This window comes from Tympanuchus pallidicinctus, unplaced genomic scaffold, assembly GCF_026119805.1.
Source record: "Tympanuchus pallidicinctus isolate F22 unplaced genomic scaffold, pur_lepc_1.0 scaffold2, whole genome shotgun sequence".
In the NCBI taxonomy this organism is placed as follows: Eukaryota; Metazoa; Chordata; class Aves; order Galliformes; family Phasianidae; genus Tympanuchus; species Tympanuchus pallidicinctus.
Genome location: NW_026294721.1, coordinates 20,415,659 through 20,434,880, shown reverse-complemented (window position 1 = coordinate 20,434,880; position 19,222 = coordinate 20,415,659). Strand labels below are relative to the sequence as shown.

At 38.9% G+C, this 19,222-nt stretch overlaps 1 long non-coding RNA gene across 2 annotated transcripts; it reads left to right on the top strand.

The window, feature by feature from the left end:
* Positions 1-4,107: 4,107 nt before the first annotated feature.
* On the top strand, positions 4,108-16,255 carry LOC128080451 (uncharacterized). Of its 2 annotated transcripts, XR_008206687.1 has the most exons (8): positions 4,108-4,304; positions 4,785-4,915; positions 5,703-5,773; positions 6,952-7,152; positions 7,899-8,114; positions 9,556-9,615; positions 11,208-11,295; positions 16,183-16,255. It is a non-coding gene; the product is annotated as an uncharacterized LOC128080451 (long non-coding RNA). The 2 variants fall into 2 exon arrangements; XR_008206686.1 differs by lacking the exon at positions 5,703-5,773.
* The last annotated feature ends 2,967 nt before the right edge of the window (positions 16,256-19,222 follow it).

The following is a 19,222-nucleotide window of genomic DNA, read 5'->3' as shown; positions in this document are numbered from 1 at the left end:
CTTGTTGCACATGTAATTTACAGCAGCCTTTAGTTAACTGACCAGGTATGATTCAACAGTGCTGAATAGAGGTGTTCACTTAATGAGCAGCGTTCAGCTGTTGGTCAGTGTGCGTTCAGTGCTTACTTGCTACTCACTCACTGTTCAGCCTCTGCAGGTAGGTGCAGTCTTCTTCTCCTCAATTTTTCCCATGTATTTTCTGAAGAGAGTAAGTACATAAGCCTTCCAAAATCTGAACTCATTTTCCTAATACTCAACCCAGAGAAAGTTTCATTACTGAAGCTTACTTGTTAATACCAAAAATATCTGTTAATCTTGAATGCCCTTTCTGAGATACCAAGGACTGCATTTTTTTCCAAGTAACTGGTATTAGACACCAAGAACGAGAAGCAATTTTTATCGCTGTCAGTGGTAGCTGGGAGTTGTTTTGCTTATGTATGTTTTAAGCTGCAGACTTTCAAATCAGGTGCCTATCAAATGCAGAGTCTACAATTAATGATCAACCATGAAAAATCTGAAGGATTTAATTAGCAGCCTAGAGAGTCGATAGTGGAAGCCAGGATAAAGGGTAATTCCCTCCTCCCTACAGAGCAACGTTCACTTTCTTATCCATGAGATGAGCTCTCTTTATTTCCTTGTCTTATTGATGGACCTCCTAACCTTAGCTAAAAATAAATCATGGTCCTTTGACAGCAGTTTTGTTCTATGGTCCCACATCATCCTTAAAGGTGATCCATAGTTACAACAAGATAGGCATGCTTTTTTAATTTCTTATTCAGTGCGCTGTCCTTGCTCAAGCAGGGACATCAGAGCAGGGTGCCCAGTCCCATGTCCACATGTCTTTTGAAGACCTCCAGGGAGATCCCACAGCCTCTGGGCAGCCTGTGCCAGTGCTCCATCACCCACACGGCACAGAAGTGATCCCAGTGTTCAGAGGGAACCTCCTGTGCTCCACCTTGTGCCCATTGCCTCTCGTCCTCATTGCTTTGATCAACCACTTTTGGCTTTTCTGTCTCTGTGCTGTCTTGGGGCTGTCGCTTTGCTCCCCTTCTCCCCTGGTCCCCATGAGTCCTCCCCATCCCTTCTACCTGCCATGCTCACCTGCAGGAGGTGGTGGCATGGCTCCTCCCTGTGCTTCTTCCCAGTGCTTCTAAGCTTTGGCCTTCAAAAGATATGTCTAGGTAGTGATGGCAGGCAAGGTAAAGTTCCTCATGGTGAGAATGTTTGAGATATATCAGATGGCAGCTGGCTCTGGAAAATGCTGATAGCAGCAAAGAGCACACATTGCACTCTCACTGAGGAATTGAAATCCAGAGAAAAGCCAGAAAGTAAAGGAGAAGGTGGAATAGAAGTCTGAGATGTTTCTCTCTAAGTGTCCATGCCATTGCTTTTGCATAGGTTGTTGTGGCAAGTAGTCCTAGATCTATAACTACAGCAGCAATTAGGGGGAGGCTGAATGGAGTGAGCATGTACATGTCTGCAGTGGGTTAAGCGTGGCCATACACTGTGTAGTGTTTTCATGAGTGCTTTCTTCAAAGTGAACTGCATCTGCTGCACATGTAGTAATTAAATTTGAAATAGAAGAGTCAAAATATTCCTGCTGCAAGGTTGTTAATGAATAAGACTTAACAACCTGATTACATATATATATATATATTTATTTGTGCGCATGAAAAATAAAATCACTACTGTGATTTGTTTATGTTAGTAGAAAATAGACCCATTTAAACTCCATTGTTCATGTGATTTATTGACATTGCAAGTTTATTTTAACATATGAAGATCCAGGGGAGTGTAATTCTAATAGCAACATTAATTTGTTTTCTCAGTGCTGGAAAGAAAAGAACAACACAAAAGCTTGCAAGGCTTTTTTTTTTTTAAAAAAAAACAAAACAAAACAAAACAAAAAAACCTGCAGGGGTTCTGAAAGAGCAGCTGTCACTTTTTTTAGCCTTAGTTAATATTTGCCATCATTTTTCATCCTGCTCTTGATACTACAGCTATGCTGGGAGAAAAGGAAGCTCTCCACCTGCTCCAAGTCTAGAACAAAGAGCTTAATCTTGAAGACAAGCACTGAGAGCAGAAGAGTTACTCTATACGAATCTAGTTGCTCTGCCACAGAAACGATGGCAGTGGATTTCTGTCTCTAGTCTACTGTAGCTAATACTGATTTCTGTAAGTTGATGGAGCATGCAGTACCCTATTACCAAATGCCATCACAGACATGTTTTGCAACCATTACCATGCCACAGTGGCACAGTGAGTGCTGTGCTCTGAAGTGTTATGAAGGCCCTCAGGCAGCCAGAATGTAAAAACATTCTCTGAAGAATTATGGAGACAACTATCATCATCTGAGGGGGAATTCTAATTTGAAATAATCTTTATCCTCAAATGAAATCTGTCATCTGGGTCATTGCTGCTGTAAAATGATTATTTTTTCTCCTACGTAAGCAAGAATAGTGAGACCTATTCTCCTATTCTTAGCAGTTAATCATATCTCGTAAGCCATTTAATAAGCTCAGTAAGCCTGCTTCTTGAGTTCTATATTATTCATTATAAGATGGGTCTCTGGAAACCCCTTGTAAGGTGTCCCACTCACAGAGGGTTGGAACAAGTTAAGGTTCTTTCAACCTAAACTATTCTATGATTCCTGGAAATATTTGGATTATAAAGAATGGCACCATAATCTGCCTTTTCACCAGTGTAAAGACCAAGAGAAAAAAAAAAAAAGCATCAGAATTCCCAGCCGCATGCTTATGGTTGCATCAAAGGCTGCTGTTGGGGTGGGATTGTGTACCATCTCCTCTTATGCTCTGCTTTTGAGGCTGGGTGAAACAGCAACATGCAGCAGACAAGTTCTCCAACACTCACCACCAGCTTCTTCAAGCACACCAATCCCTCTTCCTGTTTTTTGTGCTTTCGGCAGCAGATAAGTGTGCTGAATGTGCAATTTAACAATACCATTTTCTCACGCCGGAGCTGCCTGTGGGTACAGTCACTCCTTGTTTAGGTTTCCTTCAGGAGACTTTTGGCAGCTCCCAGGAGACAGTGTTTTCTTCTGTTTGTCTTGGTGCCAGGTTGGATGGCTTTGAATCTTTTATAAAGGTGATTGTCTAAGTAAAAGCTTTCCTTTAAGGTGTCCAACTACCAGCAAAAACCTAACAATAATAAATTTCCTCCTGTGCAGCAGTAGAGCTGTGCTTCCACTTGGAGCATGCAAACTTACTGCACTGGTTTTTCTTTGGCCCTCTCCAGTTAATAGGAGGGAGGCTGGAGATGTTCAAGCACTTTTGGGGCATACATGGGAGCTGAACCCCAAATTTCTGAATCGTAATAGAAACAATAGAAACTCAAGTTAAGAAAAGAGTGAAAAGAGTTTGGAGCTTTTCATTACACCCCAATTCTTTTTTTTCTTGTTCTGTTTTGTCTTGTGAAAGCACATAAAAATCAAGCAAACTTGGGAAAAGTGCCTTCCTCTGAGAACATGAGCAATCCCATTGATTTCAATGAGAGACAGAGCACAGCTGGAGCTGAGATGAAGCCGTCAGCTTCCTGCTAGGTTGTGTCTAGCTGGCACAGATGCAGTTAAACAAATCGCTAACTCTGCATTAGAAAGACATTTCCCTGTGGGTCAGGTCGGTTAGGATGGTTGGTTCTTTTGTTGGCTGCCCACTGTTTTGGGTGCTGCAAGCAGTCAGTGAATATATTTACCCCACAGATTCTTATAACTGCTGTAGTTTTTATGGCTTTGCAGTTTTGTGCAGAGTATTCATGCTGCAATTTGTTACTGGAGTTTGTTAAAAAAATATTGTGTATAATAATGAAATAAAAAGCAAAATGGATTTCCTTTCTGGGTTTCTTTAGCCCAAATACACATTATGTATTCTCTTAAGCTCAATGAGAGAATGGTCTGATGAATGGTCTGATGAGTGAGGGGGTCTGGAGACTTAGATTTAATTTGCAGGCCTACTGAGTTTTCTTGTGCAAAGACTAGGCAGAGAAATTTAAGGCTCTAACTCCTGGTGAGGATGATCCTTCTTTAGCTGCTACTTAATCCTTTAAACCATAATTGCTAATTTAGATCACTCAGCTGTATGGTTTCTGAGAGTTGCATTGCTAGGAAAATAATTCTGCCTGGGGATGTTTAGAAGCCAGGATGTCAAGGATGGTGCTGAGGATTGAGTGGTGTTAGCAGTAAGTTTACATCCATTATCTCCTTGTCTGTGAGCTGTAAGGGAGCTGAGATCTGGGCTGTAGTACCTCCTCACCTCACAGGGAGGATGGAAGCAAAAGAGACTAGAAGGGTAAGGTAGGCTTGAGCCTCAGTCTGGGTGGAACTGTGTCATCTCTGGGTCCTTCTGTTGGTCCCTACAGATCTCAGTACCTGGGATCTTAAAGAAGGAAGAGTTAAACTAAGTAACTTGGAATAATCTAAGTTACCAAGTCACAGTTTGGCCAGGACAATGGACTTAAATTTACTACTTTTGAGATGATTGGTTTTAATACTCTTATAACACAGCTGCATCAGACCATGTTGAGATTTTCACCAGGAAAACAGCATTTCAATCCATATAAGGTGCTCAATTCACCCTGTGTTATTGAATCCACGAGAGCAGATTGGCACTGCAAATTGCTATCCTCCCCATCTCCCCCCAGGGGCAGTTTACCTTGTGGCTCCCTGAGGAACTGTGTTTCTTATGCAAGCAGTGAATTTTTTGTAGCACTGCTTTGCACAGCAGAGTGTTTGCGTTAACAGTGCTCCTTTTTGTACTTTTTGTTTTCAGATATAAACCAGCTTTTTGGCTCTGACCTTTCCCTCTGAAGGCATGTGTCTCCTGTACAAAACACTGCGAGCCCAGCCTAAGTGCTGAGGTTGTTGGCCTTGCTGCTCCATCAGGCTTTGGGGAGCTGCTTGGTAAGTAACCTGGGCATGGTTTGGTAATACTGTGGGAAGCCAAAGGTTTCCCAAAGGGGTTTTCTGCATTTAGAAATGAATTAAACTTTCAGCCTTTGTATTAAGGATGTCACAGAGCTCATTTGCTGCTATCCAGAGGAAACATGCAGCTGAGAATTGACTGGGCAGACACTCTGCTGAGCACATAACTGGCTGTAATTCCAGACTACCATGGTGTCACAACTGCTTGACAATGGTGAAATCTCACAATGTTAAGTTATAGTCTTAGGTAGGTATTACAGTCAAAGGCATGATATCATTTAATTCTGAACTCTTTGCTTGAGATTTTGCAACAATACAGAAAGAAGTTGCAGCTCACAGCTATCATATTTCAGTGACTTGCTGTGTTTCTGGTAAGGATTGAAATGATCAATGGAGACATTCTTTTCTCTTAGTAATGGAGATTTAATTTTATGATTGTTCCGGATAAACAGGATTAGGTTTAATCAGCTCTAGTTTTCTTAAGTGTGAGTTATTTTGCTGTCATACTTGTGCTGTAATTGAATTAATGACTCAATGGATACTTACATTGATATCTTTTTGTCCCAGCTGCCTTGCTTTCCCTTATGAAAACAGCCATGTGATGGTTAACAAATCAATGGATAGTTTGGAACAGAGTTGTCTTTTCATTTGTGGATTAACTTTTACAAGTCAGAAATGGCAATAGGCACCCCTAAGGTACAATGGGTGCACCTGTGTTAGTGCTTCAGTTTTGGTTGAACTGCGCTTCTGACATTCTCTCTCCCAGTTGTTCCTGTTTACTGGTGTTCTGTGGAGTCTGGGAGTGCAGGAACTGGATTCCTTTCAGGTGATATTAAGGTGAATGGCAATCTGTGGCATTTACACCATGGAGCTAGACTGGAGATAATCTGAGTTAAAATACAAAACCCCAAATCTTTTCTGTATGTATCAAATTGTCTGCACCAACACCATTACTCAGCAGACCTTATTTTGGGCTATTGTGAATAATGTAGCAAAATGACAGAATTTTTCTGCTTATAATTTCCAGAAAACAGGGAGCAGAAAATATTCCTCAGCTGTAGACCGACACAGATACCTCAAAGTTCTTTTTTTTTTTTTTTTCAGCAGTCAGAAAAGAAAAAGCATTCTTATGCACTATTGCTGATTATTTAAATTGTAAACATCTCAGTGCAGCGTAGCAAATATATTTAAAGCCATGAGTGACAGACATTTCTCAGGTAATTTATGATATTATGTTCATGTAAGTATTATAGCAAGTATGTAATAATATTTAATAATATGTGATAACATACACGTTATTAAACTTGGTGGTAATAAAGGTAACTTATTACTCATATAAATATATGAACGTACTGCAGAGCATAAAGTCAATATTAAACCCTATGCATGGCAAGTTCTTTTTCCTGGAAAGATTTTCACAATGTTTTCTATTCTTATACTCTGTTTCCATAGAATAAAATGCAGAGAAAGCATCACCTGTATATTTCATTTTTCATGAAACAAGAGAGATCAAATTCCTTAGGTCCTAACCAATTTTACATTGACTACAAAATATTTTAGCCATATTGGTTCAGCTCCTTTGAGTCCTAGCATCTGTCTTATTTCCATCAGCTAGAGCTGACTTTTGTGTCTGTCAGAATGCGCTGCAACTCAAGGAGTATTTTCATTACACTTACTCAACAGGCCATTTCTTTATAGGATGTTATTTTATCTGAAATTCTCATTTCTTGGACCCTACAGGAAAGCATCAGGCAGAGTGAGACATACGAATTCATTTTTTTTTTGAGTGACTGGGTCAGGCACATGGCAATAGTTTTTGTAAGTGCAAAACAGTGTGCAGTGAATAGAAGCAGTTTGATATGATTTTCTGCTTGTAGTGGCTTTTCAGTCTCTCAAAAGCAAAACTGAGAGTTTATATTGAGGAAGAAGCTCAAGTGTTTTTCTGTTGTCTGAGTTGATATGGGCTTTATCTTTCTTTAAAAAAAAATGCCCTTATGGTTTATTGTGTCTTTCAGCACAGTGAAGTATTCAGTCATGCTTGCAGTTTCCAGAGGAGCACACAGCTAAGGAAGAGGAAGAGCTGTGAGGATGACAAGCTGTGGGAAGTCCAAGTGTACAGGAAAAGAGTATGGGCCTGGAATGTCCTTATGCTCTCTTCATTGAGAAGGCCAACTGGGAGGGCTTGCAGAGGAGGATCCTGACTGTGGTGCGAAGAGGTCAGTTTGGACAAAGATAGGAGGGAGGGTTTAAGAATATAGAGTGCTGAGAGCTTTCCTGGCAAATAATTAAGTAGGTTAGTTTTACCACTGATAGAAATGGCTTCTCATTGATTTAGGAGGCTAAGCCTCCAATAAAACATTGAGAACATAGTCCTTTTTCCTTGATACTCTTTTAGAGATGGTTGCAGGGAAGGACTCCAAAGCTTTAGTAAAGACTACCAAACCTTGACAGGACAGGAGAAAGGACATCCTGAAATGTGGACTTTCTGGAAACAGCCAATTTGCTTTGTGTGTCTAGAATGTTATTTTTATTTGGAAAATGGGAAAGCATATTTGAAGACAGTGTAAAGCTGGGAAAAATATAGCTATCATTTATTTGTCAGGAAAAAACAGGAAATTTCTATTTTTATTCTTAGGCAATCTTTTCACTTTCCCGCTTTTAAAATACAATGACAGTCAATGATTAATAGACGCAGTCCACAGTGCTGCCAGCAAGAAGCCAACCTGAGTGTAGGGAAAGCTTAAATAATTGAAGGGGAAAAAAATGACAGAGGCAGCCATTAGTTCCTCTTGACAAGAAAAGCTTCATAGCCTGGCTATTTGCCCAGATAAAAGGGAAAATTTACCATTAGAGTAGTGCAATCTGTAGATTTTATGATGGACTTCCCTTGGGGGCTAAAGAAATGACAGGGCTCAGTGTTTCAAAATTTATAGAAAATGATGCAAAACCTCCTCATTTTTAGTTACATTGCAGCACTTACAGCACAACCAGCTTGTCAGAAGTAACTGGGCAGGATTCTAGAAACAAAACTCCCAGTAGGAGCATGAATCGTGTAGCAGTGGCTAGTTGCCTTCAGAGGGTGGCTCTACTCCATGGACATCCCAGTGGTCATGGGAGACCTCACATACTTGCAAAATGGTCAGCAATTTTTGAGCTGAGCAAATCAGATTGGCAAATGGTGAGCAGAAAACAAACTCCAGTTTTCTCAGAGAGGACAATGAAAAGCATGTACTCAAAATAAATAAACATTTTTCCAAGAGCAAGTTCTAATTTATTAGCTGAACAGTCTATTCTGGAGTTCTGTGTTGTGGTTATTAGTGGAGGATATTTTTTCACATTCTCATCAAGAGAATAAGAGAGGATCCTTTCCTATGAACTGCAGACTACTGTTTCATGTGACACGTCTCTTAATGTAGTTTCCTTTAATTTCTATGCAAAACAAGTACCAGAAGACAGGTTGTCCTGAAAAATCTGTTAAGACTGACTTGTCTTCCGTTGCAGAAGTTTCCTAGAGCCTAATTAGTCCTTTTGCACAGGCAGTAACAATAAGGCAGTTGTTAAATGGTAATGTTTAACTGGTTATGTAAAATGAGATGGTGATGAAAGAAGAAGCCAAACTCTTGGTTACATGTGGTTGTTAGAACTTACAGAAGTGACCATGAAAGGACATAGGGCCCATGATTTTTTCCCACATCTACAGCCATAACAAAACTCACACTGCTCATCACTGGAACCAGCTTGGAGCCAGTGAACCGCACAAACTATTTCTGGGATGTTTGGATGTTGAGCTGTGTTTGCTAAGTTTAGGGCTCTCCACATGGCATGGCTGTACTAGATACTAGGTTTGGCTCTACAAGAAGAGCATCGTATTGCAACACAAAATTCTAAGTTGCAGCATAACTGGAATTTGAGCTGAACATGTAGAAATGAAAAACACAGCTTAGAATAAGTCTTCTAGGTTGCTTTTGACACTTGGCAGGCACAATATTAAATAACAATGACTGCTGATTAGGAAGCAGAGAAAGATGGAAGCGGTAGCGACATCCAGCCCTTGACAACATCACATACAGGACAATGATATCTAAAGCTTTTAGATGATGAGAGTAATGGCTATATCCCAGGCAATGAAAGAGCAGCATGTTGACTACCATTGCCTAGCAAAGCTTTCTGCTGTGGCATTCTGGAAAAAGCCGTGGTGGCATATGTATATAGGGAGTAGTCTCTCAGCAAAGTAAATTTGAATGTGTACACTGTGGCAGCATTTCTTGAAATTTGTGCCTGCTAATAATCCTGTCCTTTAGATAAGATCTTAGCGTAAGCATCCTAAAACTCACATCAAGTGATGGTCTCTTTTCTGTGTAATTTTAATGAGAAGGGGCTGGTATTGCTCGGTCGTGTTTTAACGTACTGAGTTTGAAGGATTGTGTAGAATCTGTTTAATGAGACCCAGCTGTGCTGGCCAGGTGGATGGCTGCCAACACCCTGATCACAGAGGTAACAAACACTGGAAAGATTTCAGAAAAAGTTTTTTTGCAAATATATACTTCACCATAATTCAAATGATCTCCCTAAGAAAATTATTTTCCTCTAATATTTTTCGTTGTGTCTGTCCTTTACAGGTGGCAGCAAGCTGGCACCTTTTGATATTGAGATTCTCACTCTTAAGCCATTTAATTAAGGTAATGATGCTGTGTGGATTATAAGAATTGGAATTCATCTGTAATTCTTTTGTATCCGGTAACTCCTGAAAGTTTTGGAAAAAAAAAAACCAACTGTAACAGTGCAAGGAGATCTGCCAAACATGACCTTATTATTACTATCCTGGGGAAGAGTATTATTGCAAAGTATTTTTGCAAAACTTATTTCTATACCAGAATTCAGCTTTCACCAATATGTAACACTAAGTAGCTCTCCACAACCAAAGTTGTGTGTGCTGGAAGTATTCCAGAAGGTACTGAAACAATATCAGGGAGAATAGTAGAGGTGAATGACCTTCCTTTTCAAGGTTGGTGGTTTGTTTTTTGTTTTTTGTTTTTTTCTTCTTTTTTTACATGAAGGGGAGCCATGAATGTATTTTCGATTTGTTCTGTAGAGGCGTCACAGTCAGTTCTAGTGACAATAACACTTGGAATGAAGGCTGAAGAGAGAAATGGGAGTTAGAGGGCTTCATCTGAGAGCAGAAAACACTAACGATTCTTTGGATGTCAATAAAAAGAAAGATGCCAAAGAGAGAAAAAGAAGCACTAATGTAACAAAGTCAGGCAAGAGAAAGTTATAGAGGAGGAAAGAGGCTGTGGCAGGACAAAGATAGATGAATGTACAGGAATAGGAAGAGCTCCATGATTGAGACTCAGAAGCACTTTTCTAAGTTCCAGACAACTCTTATGTATGAATGAAAGTCAAGGATCTATTCTGCCTACTGTATCAATAACAATATTTCCTGGAGGCATTTTGCCTGCGAAGACTTGGGATGCAGCAGCTACTTCTTCACAGTAATAGTCAATGTAGAAAGCTGCAGAGAGGTTGTGTCCTGATCCTGTCATTGTTTCCCATCTGGTAACACTGATTTTCCCTTCCCTGTTTAACAACCTTGCATCAGAAGGTGGCTACTGTCAGATACCCGAGCGGTGCCTAAGGAAAAGGCCCATGAGAGGTTGCAAAGAGGGGAAGGACTCCTGCCAAAGAGCATTTTGGGAATGAAGGAAACGCCAGAGACAAGGCTCAATCTGAGGCTGCCTAGGTACTGAAGAAGGTATACCTTTGGTCCTCACAAAGGATAGGCTGGAGACTGTCTGCTTTTTGTTGTCTGAAGCAAAGCTTGCATGTCTGCTGTGATCTTTCAGGGGAAGTGGCATATAATTATTTTTTTGGGGTATCAATTTTTTTTTGTGTGTGTGGCTGCTAGTAAAGCTAAATTCTAGAAATGAGGCTTAGTTTTTATTTATCCTGTAACAGATTGTACGTATGCCGTGATTCTTAGTGAGACTGAGGGGGAAAAAAACCAATGTTTTGTTATGCGTGTGACTTGTTTTGATTGCTATATCTGCCATGTTTCTTCTCCAATCCTGATTTTTCTTTCCACAATTTTAATGTTCTTGAGCTGGATGAATTACTTCTAAACATGGGAATGATGAAATCTACAAGAACTAGTTCTAGTACTGCTTAGTTATTGCAGTGTGCAAAGATAGTTTTCATTAAAACTTCACCACATAAACAAAATATTCTGAAGTTGATTTATTGCATCTCCTGGACTTTCTGCATTTCTCAATAGGTATTTTCTTGCTCTGCCATAACTTCTAGTTGCCTGCTGTGAGAAACTGATACCAGCCAGCTCAATTAAGCTGATGAAAAACTCAGAGGTAGGTACTGCCAGATCTCAAGTTCCAGACTAATATTTTAAAACTGTATTAATTTAAGTGCCAAGATGGACGTTTCCCATGCAGTTTTTTTTTTTTTTTAAACATTAATGTATTTTGATAATTAAATATTCTAGCTATACATGAAGTGTATTCTATGAATCCCAAATTCTTGACAAATTTTTGTTGGCTGAAAAAATGAATGCTGAATTCGCTGAGCTGCTGTCCAAAATCCCAGGGTTCCTGGTTTTAGCTAGAGGTAGGGATTTGAGATTCACTGCAGAGCTGCAGTCCTGGGCTTTTTCATCCAAAGATTCCCACTGAAAGAGTGGAGCTTCAACAGTGGGAAAATCCCAGGGATGAGCACACCTGGGTCATCAAGGACTTTTGGTTCCACTGGCTTCCATGTCCCGCATCGCTCTGTTGGCATTCAGCCAGAACATATCAAGCCAGAGGTAATTTTGGTAAAAAACAGTTTGTGTTCTACAAATTAATGTTTTCTGACAAGCATCAGAACGTTTCCAGTGAGTTTAATTGCTGAGTAACAGGAGCCATAATATTTCACCAAGTATTTCTACAACAATAGGATATATTTGGTTCAAACTACAGCATGCATCTTCAGTGCTAAATTAATATCCTCTCTGCTATTGTTAGTTCAGGCAGCTCATAGCTAGCTGAAACACAAAGAAGCTAATATTAAAAATTACTTAGCAGTTGCTAAAGCAGCCATTGAATTGGTAATATGTCATGTAATTATCTTGATTACTTGAGGAGGCACTTTTACCATCTATTTAAGCTACATATTTTACATATATATAGAAAGTCACTGCACTATGACTTTGGTCTGATTTACTTGTCTTTATCTTGAATTAGATGCAAGTTTTATGAGAAAAGGAACCTTAAAATGTCCAACAGAAATATTCAGAATGTGCTGGTATTCAAAATACAGATTATGTACAAGGAGAATTCTCAATTGAATTAATTATAAATGATGTAGACAATGACTCAAATATGTATTTTCTTGAGGCATCTAAAATCAAGCTTTAGGTTTTTCAAGGAATTCAGCTGAAGTTCCATATTGTGTTATCACTGCCATATAGATTATCTTTGCTTCACCTACCTGGACACCACAAATTGTTGGTGACAACGTCCATAGCTCCTGCTCTGATCCCATGCTAGATTATTTTAAAATAGAGATAGCAATGTTTCAGAATTGCCTCCTGTAGAAGTGATTCTGCTGTGGGAGCATAGCCTGACATAATAGCATAGCTTCTTTACTATATTGCTGGAAGGATAAGATTTTAAACACCTGTTCAGATATGAATGATACATTTACTTCTCATATCTCTACACTGAAAACTCATTTTGCTCCAAAGATAAAAATAGTTCTTTCTGCCAAATCCCTGAACACTTTCATTTCCACTCAGGAACCTGTTGACCTCTCAGAAGGAACCAGTACCTCCCAAACTCTAATCAGCTGCTTCCAGGTGGAACAGGTTCATGCACTGGAGCAAGTTTTTTGGAGAAGGTGGTTTTACTAAAACTACATAAATACCCTGCTTGCTACTCTGTAAAACTGCCCCGAATATATCAGTGTTTAGAGCAGATACCTACTGAGTAGTTATAGCCTGCCTGTGTAGAGAAAAAGTTATTCAGACTTTTTACAGAAAGTATGTTGTTCTTGTCAAGAAGTTATGAAGTAAGATGGGAAAGATTTATTAATTACCTAGAGGGAAAGTCACAAATATGCTGCATGAAGATCAAGCTGTTAGTTTAGACTTAGTTTTCACTCACTGTGTCATATTTTTCACTGTATGTTTGGATGAATCCAAGTCCAGTGTGCAGGTAATACCATGTGCTCCAGTAGATACATATCAATTTGGAATTGTGGTATAAAATCATAGATTATCCCAAGTTGGAAAGGTTGTGCAAGAATCATCAAGTTCAACTCCTGAGTCTGCAAAGGACCACCCAAAAATCAGGCCATGTATCTGAGAATATTGTCCAGATGCTTCTTGTGCTCTGGCAGCTCAGTGCCATGACAACTTCCTTGGTATCCAATCTGACCCTTCCCTGTCAGAGCTTCAAGCAGTTCCCTTGGGTTCTATTGCTGGACACCACAGAGTAAGTAGATCAGAGTCTGTCTCTCTGCTCCTTTTCATGAGGAAGCCATTACCCTATCAGCCCACCAATCAGCTAGCCTGTTTGGCCCCATCTTCACAGTGATATTTGAATACTGAGGCCTATACCACAGATGCAGACAAGTTAATTGCCTGTATCTTGTAATGGTCTATTGATGTTTAACAGATAAAGCGCCCCTTAAGCTGAAGATGGAGCATGCAGCTATTCTGTTTTTATTTCACTGCAATTGATATGCAAGGAAAGAAAATAAATACAAGCTACCTATAAACCAGTACTCTCGATGCATGCCCTGGTAGTTCACTGACTCACAACTATGCTGGCTGAAGTAGAAGGTCAGATCTGATGTTGTAAGGGTTCAAGAGTAAGGTTTGCTAAGTCACACCTACTGGTGAGTTCAGCTGCAGCTGTTAGCAATAATGAATAAATGGGCTCCATTGGCAATCTCTCTAATGCTTCTGAATTAATTGAACACACCTTTTTATCGGCTTGGGGATTGATGGGCATGGGATAGAAATGCATGGTCATGTGGTTTTTCCTTAGGTCATGGTCAGAGGTCAGCTGTGGGGAAAATTGCATAATATGAGTGAAAGTGTGTTTCTTGAAATTGTATTGGAATAAGTTCTGCATGTAACAGGCCTGACTGAGTCATCTACAAATAATGTGAAAATGCTTGCTAAGAGCTTTACTCAGTTTTAGAAATAATTCATACTCTGTAGTCCAGAAATTTAACAAGCTACAAGAACACTTAAATTTCCTAAGAATGTCTTTCCTGATATAATGTGAAAGTTTTCATGTTGAAGCTCAAGCTCTTTTTTTCTGTATTTGAAATCAGTTTTGAGTGCCAATTTTGTTTAAGTCAGAAAGCTCTTCAGAAGACAGCTAACTCATCAACATTTTTCCTATTGTTAAGCTAAATCATACTCTGCAAACTTTCTGTGAATAATTAACTCCAGAACTTACTGTGCTGCTTAAATGAGGCCTGTAGTAGTGCAAATAATTTTGCTTTCTATGAGCAGGTTAATTCATTTTCTATGCTGTGACACATGCTTATAGAGGAGATCGTTCTTCAATGTCATTTTAGCAACAATGTTTTGTATGTCCATATGCCTCTTCTGAGATGGAGCTGGTAATCCATTGCATTAAAGATTTAAATACCACTTTGATGCTAAAACATTTTTCTTAATTCCATAAGTATCTGGCACTTGTTCTAAATTGAAGTGAGATGTACTGTTTAATATGACATAGTGAGCTCTGAACTCACAACCAATGAGCAATGTCAAACCCTGACTTTTTCCAACCAATTAATTTGATAAATGTTCTTTAATGCAATGTGTAGGCCTATTAAAATACCTGTCAACACTGCAGAGGCCCAGCATAAATTTTTCATTTCTATAGATTGGTCTTTCAGAGATAATGGATAAGTTCTAAGATTTTATTTCAGAAACTTCTAGCAGAGCTAATCTCAGCAAAACATTGAACGCAGTGCTGTGTAGTTCTAGAGCTTATCTGAGCATTCATCCCATTTCCGTCTTGTCCCAAATCCCCAACTACACTGACCTCTGCAAGGGCTGAATCTTTAGGATTACCTGAAAGGGGATTAAAGATAAACCAGTAGCTGAATTTCCACTTAGCCAACATGTAGCACTCAACCAACCTTCTTTTGAGAGGTTCTCATTAATTTCAGTGAGTGCTGAAGTATCTCATCTCTCTCTTTCCAAAAGTACACTAAGCCTTGTTCTTCTCCATTACTCCTTTATCTGGAAGTGAGGGGAATATGATTGGAAAACTTCTTTCATATTTCTTGGGATGTGATTTGTCCAGTCACCAGAGGGTATTCATGTCTCAAGCCTCTTAGGATTAAATACAATGTCAACAGAAGCAGTATCATTGTGGTAATTGTATTTACATACTAATGAATGCACAGTGCTCTTGCTTCATGGTAAAATTGAAGCTACATTTTAATTTAATTTGATCTGCTTGGTATTGGTCAGAGGAATAAATGTATCAGCTCTTCATCAAACAGAAATGTAGCAGAAATTAGTTTAATTGCATTTGAATGCACTGATTTTGCATTCATATGATTTTACCTGGATCAGAAATACATGGATTATGTTACTGTCTGCTGTCCTGTGTAAGGTGTAAGGACAAATTGGATTAAGGTAATGTATGTAAAATACAAGACAAATGTTATTTCAAATACAGGCTGATATTTATTGAGACACTGCAGAGTCACCATTAAATTTAATTCAATATAAAGGACATTATAGAAGCAGCAGCAGCAAATTTTGCAGTGCTGCTATTGCTGCTTTGGGGATTTTGTCAATGTTATGAAACTTTTAAGAAATCTTCAGAGCTTTTGCCAAAGAAAAGAAAATACTGGAGCTCTCAACTTATGGTGTTGAAAAGATGAAAACAAATAGGAATTGGCAACTTTTTACAAAGTAATCTTGTACTTCAGCTGAAAAGAGTGCTGATATATTTCAGAATGTGCTAAGCATGCTATATAAAAGTAATGTTGGCTTGTAATCTATTATATGTTACGTATTATGGAGAGCAAATTGGAGGGGAGTTTACCAATGACTTATGACTTCCTGTTAAATATTAGATCAGATAAAGAGAATATTTCAGATGTATCCATTTGACATGCTATGAATACAAGACCGATGGGGGCTGTTTTAATGTTATTCAGTTGTTTATCATCTGCTTAGAATACAAGACATCACCTCAACAAGTATTACCATCTGTCAGTTCTAGGTACGCTTCCACATGGAGATTCATGAAGCTCATACCATCTGGAAATACTGTAACCTTGGCCTTCTTGCTATTTAATTGGCCATGAGGTCAAAGCCTTTCCTCCAGACTTATTTTCTGATGCAAGTTGACCAGATGCATCTCTGGCATTGATACACGTGTGTAATGCTTGGTAGATGTCTAGAGATGTATCTTCAGACTGTGCCAATGCTGCTGGTATTGTATATTACTGATCTGATATTAATAGAGCTGGAAGAAGACAACACATATGTGAAATTAACTTGTGACCTTTGTTACAAATTGAAAGAATTGCCCCAAAAGTCCTCGTTTTGAAGAAAATTGAACAGTACCTAACCTTTTGCTGCCAGTCCCTGCTGAAAATGGGATTAGAACATTTGTTGTGTCCTGTCCTGCCTCTAGTTGGAAATTCTGGACAATGGAATAACTGGATACATTAATGTATACTAAACATTGTAGACTGATCTACAAGTTCTTTTGTTGTTAGATATTCATTATTTTTAATGCAATTAAAATGATCTGTAAATACATCATGCAATGATTTTCTGTCAGAATTTTTTCTGGAGGAATGATGGAAACTGAGCAGCTGTAATGGATTGTCCGCACAGCATTTGAATGCTAGCCAGCTGACAAAATTGATGACACAATGGTAAGTATCGTTGATAATAGTTGTTTCCTTTGGGGAAATCTATAATGAATAGTTTAGGTAGGATTTTTGTATATTAGTTTTCTAAGAATGAGAACTCTAACTTAAAGGAGTAATTTGGGCAGTTGCTTTTGATGAGAGAAAACATCTCAGAAAATACTTCCTCAGGCTGTATGTCCCAGCCTGAGAGAGTGGAGTGTATATGACTTGAGTAGCTGGTTAAACATACCCACTTCTCCCCATAGTTTGTGAGAAGAAACCTGGGTAGCTAGTTTAGATTAGATCTGAATTTGAAGAATTGAAGTGTGAGGACACGAATCTTTTTGTCTTTAAATTGTATTTGAACATAGGTGTGAATTTTCACAATTCTAAGATCTTGTGGGAAATGTGGGAATGAGATACACATGAACAAAATATTCCTGCTGATTTTGTAGCCTCCCACTTGTATCAGGGGGAGACTGGGAAAAAGTATGTCCAAATTTTTGAGGACATTTTGCACCTTGGAAATGATGATGTTTTGTTATTTCATGAAGAGTCTGTAAACTTTATAGCTAACAGATATTTCTAAAACATGATTGAGGCCAGAGGGTATCTGAGGAGAACTATCTCTTGTGAGATTTCGATTCCTTATCTTTTGCCTAGTGAAGTATTCACAATTTAATTTTAAATTTCTCTGCCTGTGAGGGGGAACACTGATAGGAACCACAGTGAGATATGGTGCTCTGTGTGTGTTTTAATCTCCCACATGCCTTTTGAAGGCAGATTAATAATTTCCATGATCATTTACATTAATAAATTTCTGGAAAAACATGTTGGGGAATGATTTCTCTTTTTCATAGCAGTTCTTGACATCTGAAGAATTTCTTTGGTAACTGTCGCAGAAAAATCACATAGGAAACAATAGAAGCACAGCGGAATTGGCACTGATAAACCAGATGCAGTGACTGCAAGAGTTGTGTCTGTGTGATTGTGCTGTGTCTCATTAGATCTTAACACTCATCCTGTTTCTGTGACCTCCTCTGACATTGCTCATAGCACATTATTAGTTTTTATGTTACTGTGGTGAAATGTATGTCCTTAGAAAAGTTATTTAAAACACAGCATGCAGCTTGCAGTTTTTAATCTATTCTTAGACTATTTAAATCTTTCATTACTTTGAACACTAGCAGTATTAAAGAAAGTAGATGCATTTTATTTGTGGTGATGTGCCTCATTTTAATTTTCTTATTTCTAAGAATAAGGTCCGCAGTATATGTTTGTTTAGCAAATTATGAAGGATTTTAATGGTATTCTTAGTCTTATTGCACTTCAGAGGCTTCTCATTATGACTGGAGTCAACATACACATGTCCTTGGCTATTCAAATAAATGAATGTGTAGGCTGGAATAATCTGCACGTGGATGAAAAAGAGAGGAAGGTTAAAAGCTAAATGAGACTGCTCAGAAGATTTACAATCAGCTGTGAAAGATGTTTCCCTGCACTAAAGCTAATCGAGATAGTGAATTTTCATGTTTGTCTTGTATTACAGAGGAAATTGAATCAGACCTCTCCGGGGGGATTCCTTTATTATTTGGTATTCACACGCTGGCACCCACACTTTCTCAGCTGCCTGCAATAAGATAACGTCAATGCACATATGGTAACGAGGCTTCCTGCAAGGAAGTGAAGAAGCAACGTTTCCCAACAACCCCCAAATGGATGTTATCTAATGGAAAGGGTTTCAGCACTTCATTATCAAATGCGTTCCTTTCCTGTCTGTAGGGTGATCCAGTTTTGTCAGCTAAAAGGGACAGATTTGGGTTTTAAAATGCCTTGTGGGCTGTGTTTGGTTCTTACTGCTGAAAGTGGGAGAAGTGACACAAAGAGGTGACTTGCACTGCTGGGATATGGATAGAGCCATATGTATGCCTAGGTATGAGAGGTGAAGACTTCCCTCCTGTAACACCTGTCACACTGAGCTGTGAGGTCTACCATGGCTGGAGAGGTAGGAGGCATTTGTGTCCAAACCAAGCTCATGGGGCAAGATGCCTTCCTTCTCCTTGGGTATGAGTGAGCAAGCCAGGGCTGCTAGATGGACCACAGTTATTAGGACCATGTACTTTTAAATCAAGGAGAACTAGAAAACATACACGACACTGTGTCCTTGAGATGTAAGCCTGTTTTCTACTGTTGTCTTTTTTTTTTTTTTTTTTTTTTTTGGAGAAGTACACAGATTCACAAGAGATCTTTATAAGAGCCTTGCTCTGGCTGAAGGAAGAGAATATAAAACCATAATTCAGCTGAAATTTCAGTGCAGAGATCCAACTACAGTTAAATCTCTCTCGGGTCATTTAATTTAAAAGTTATTCTTGGTTTGGATTAACTTGACCCAAT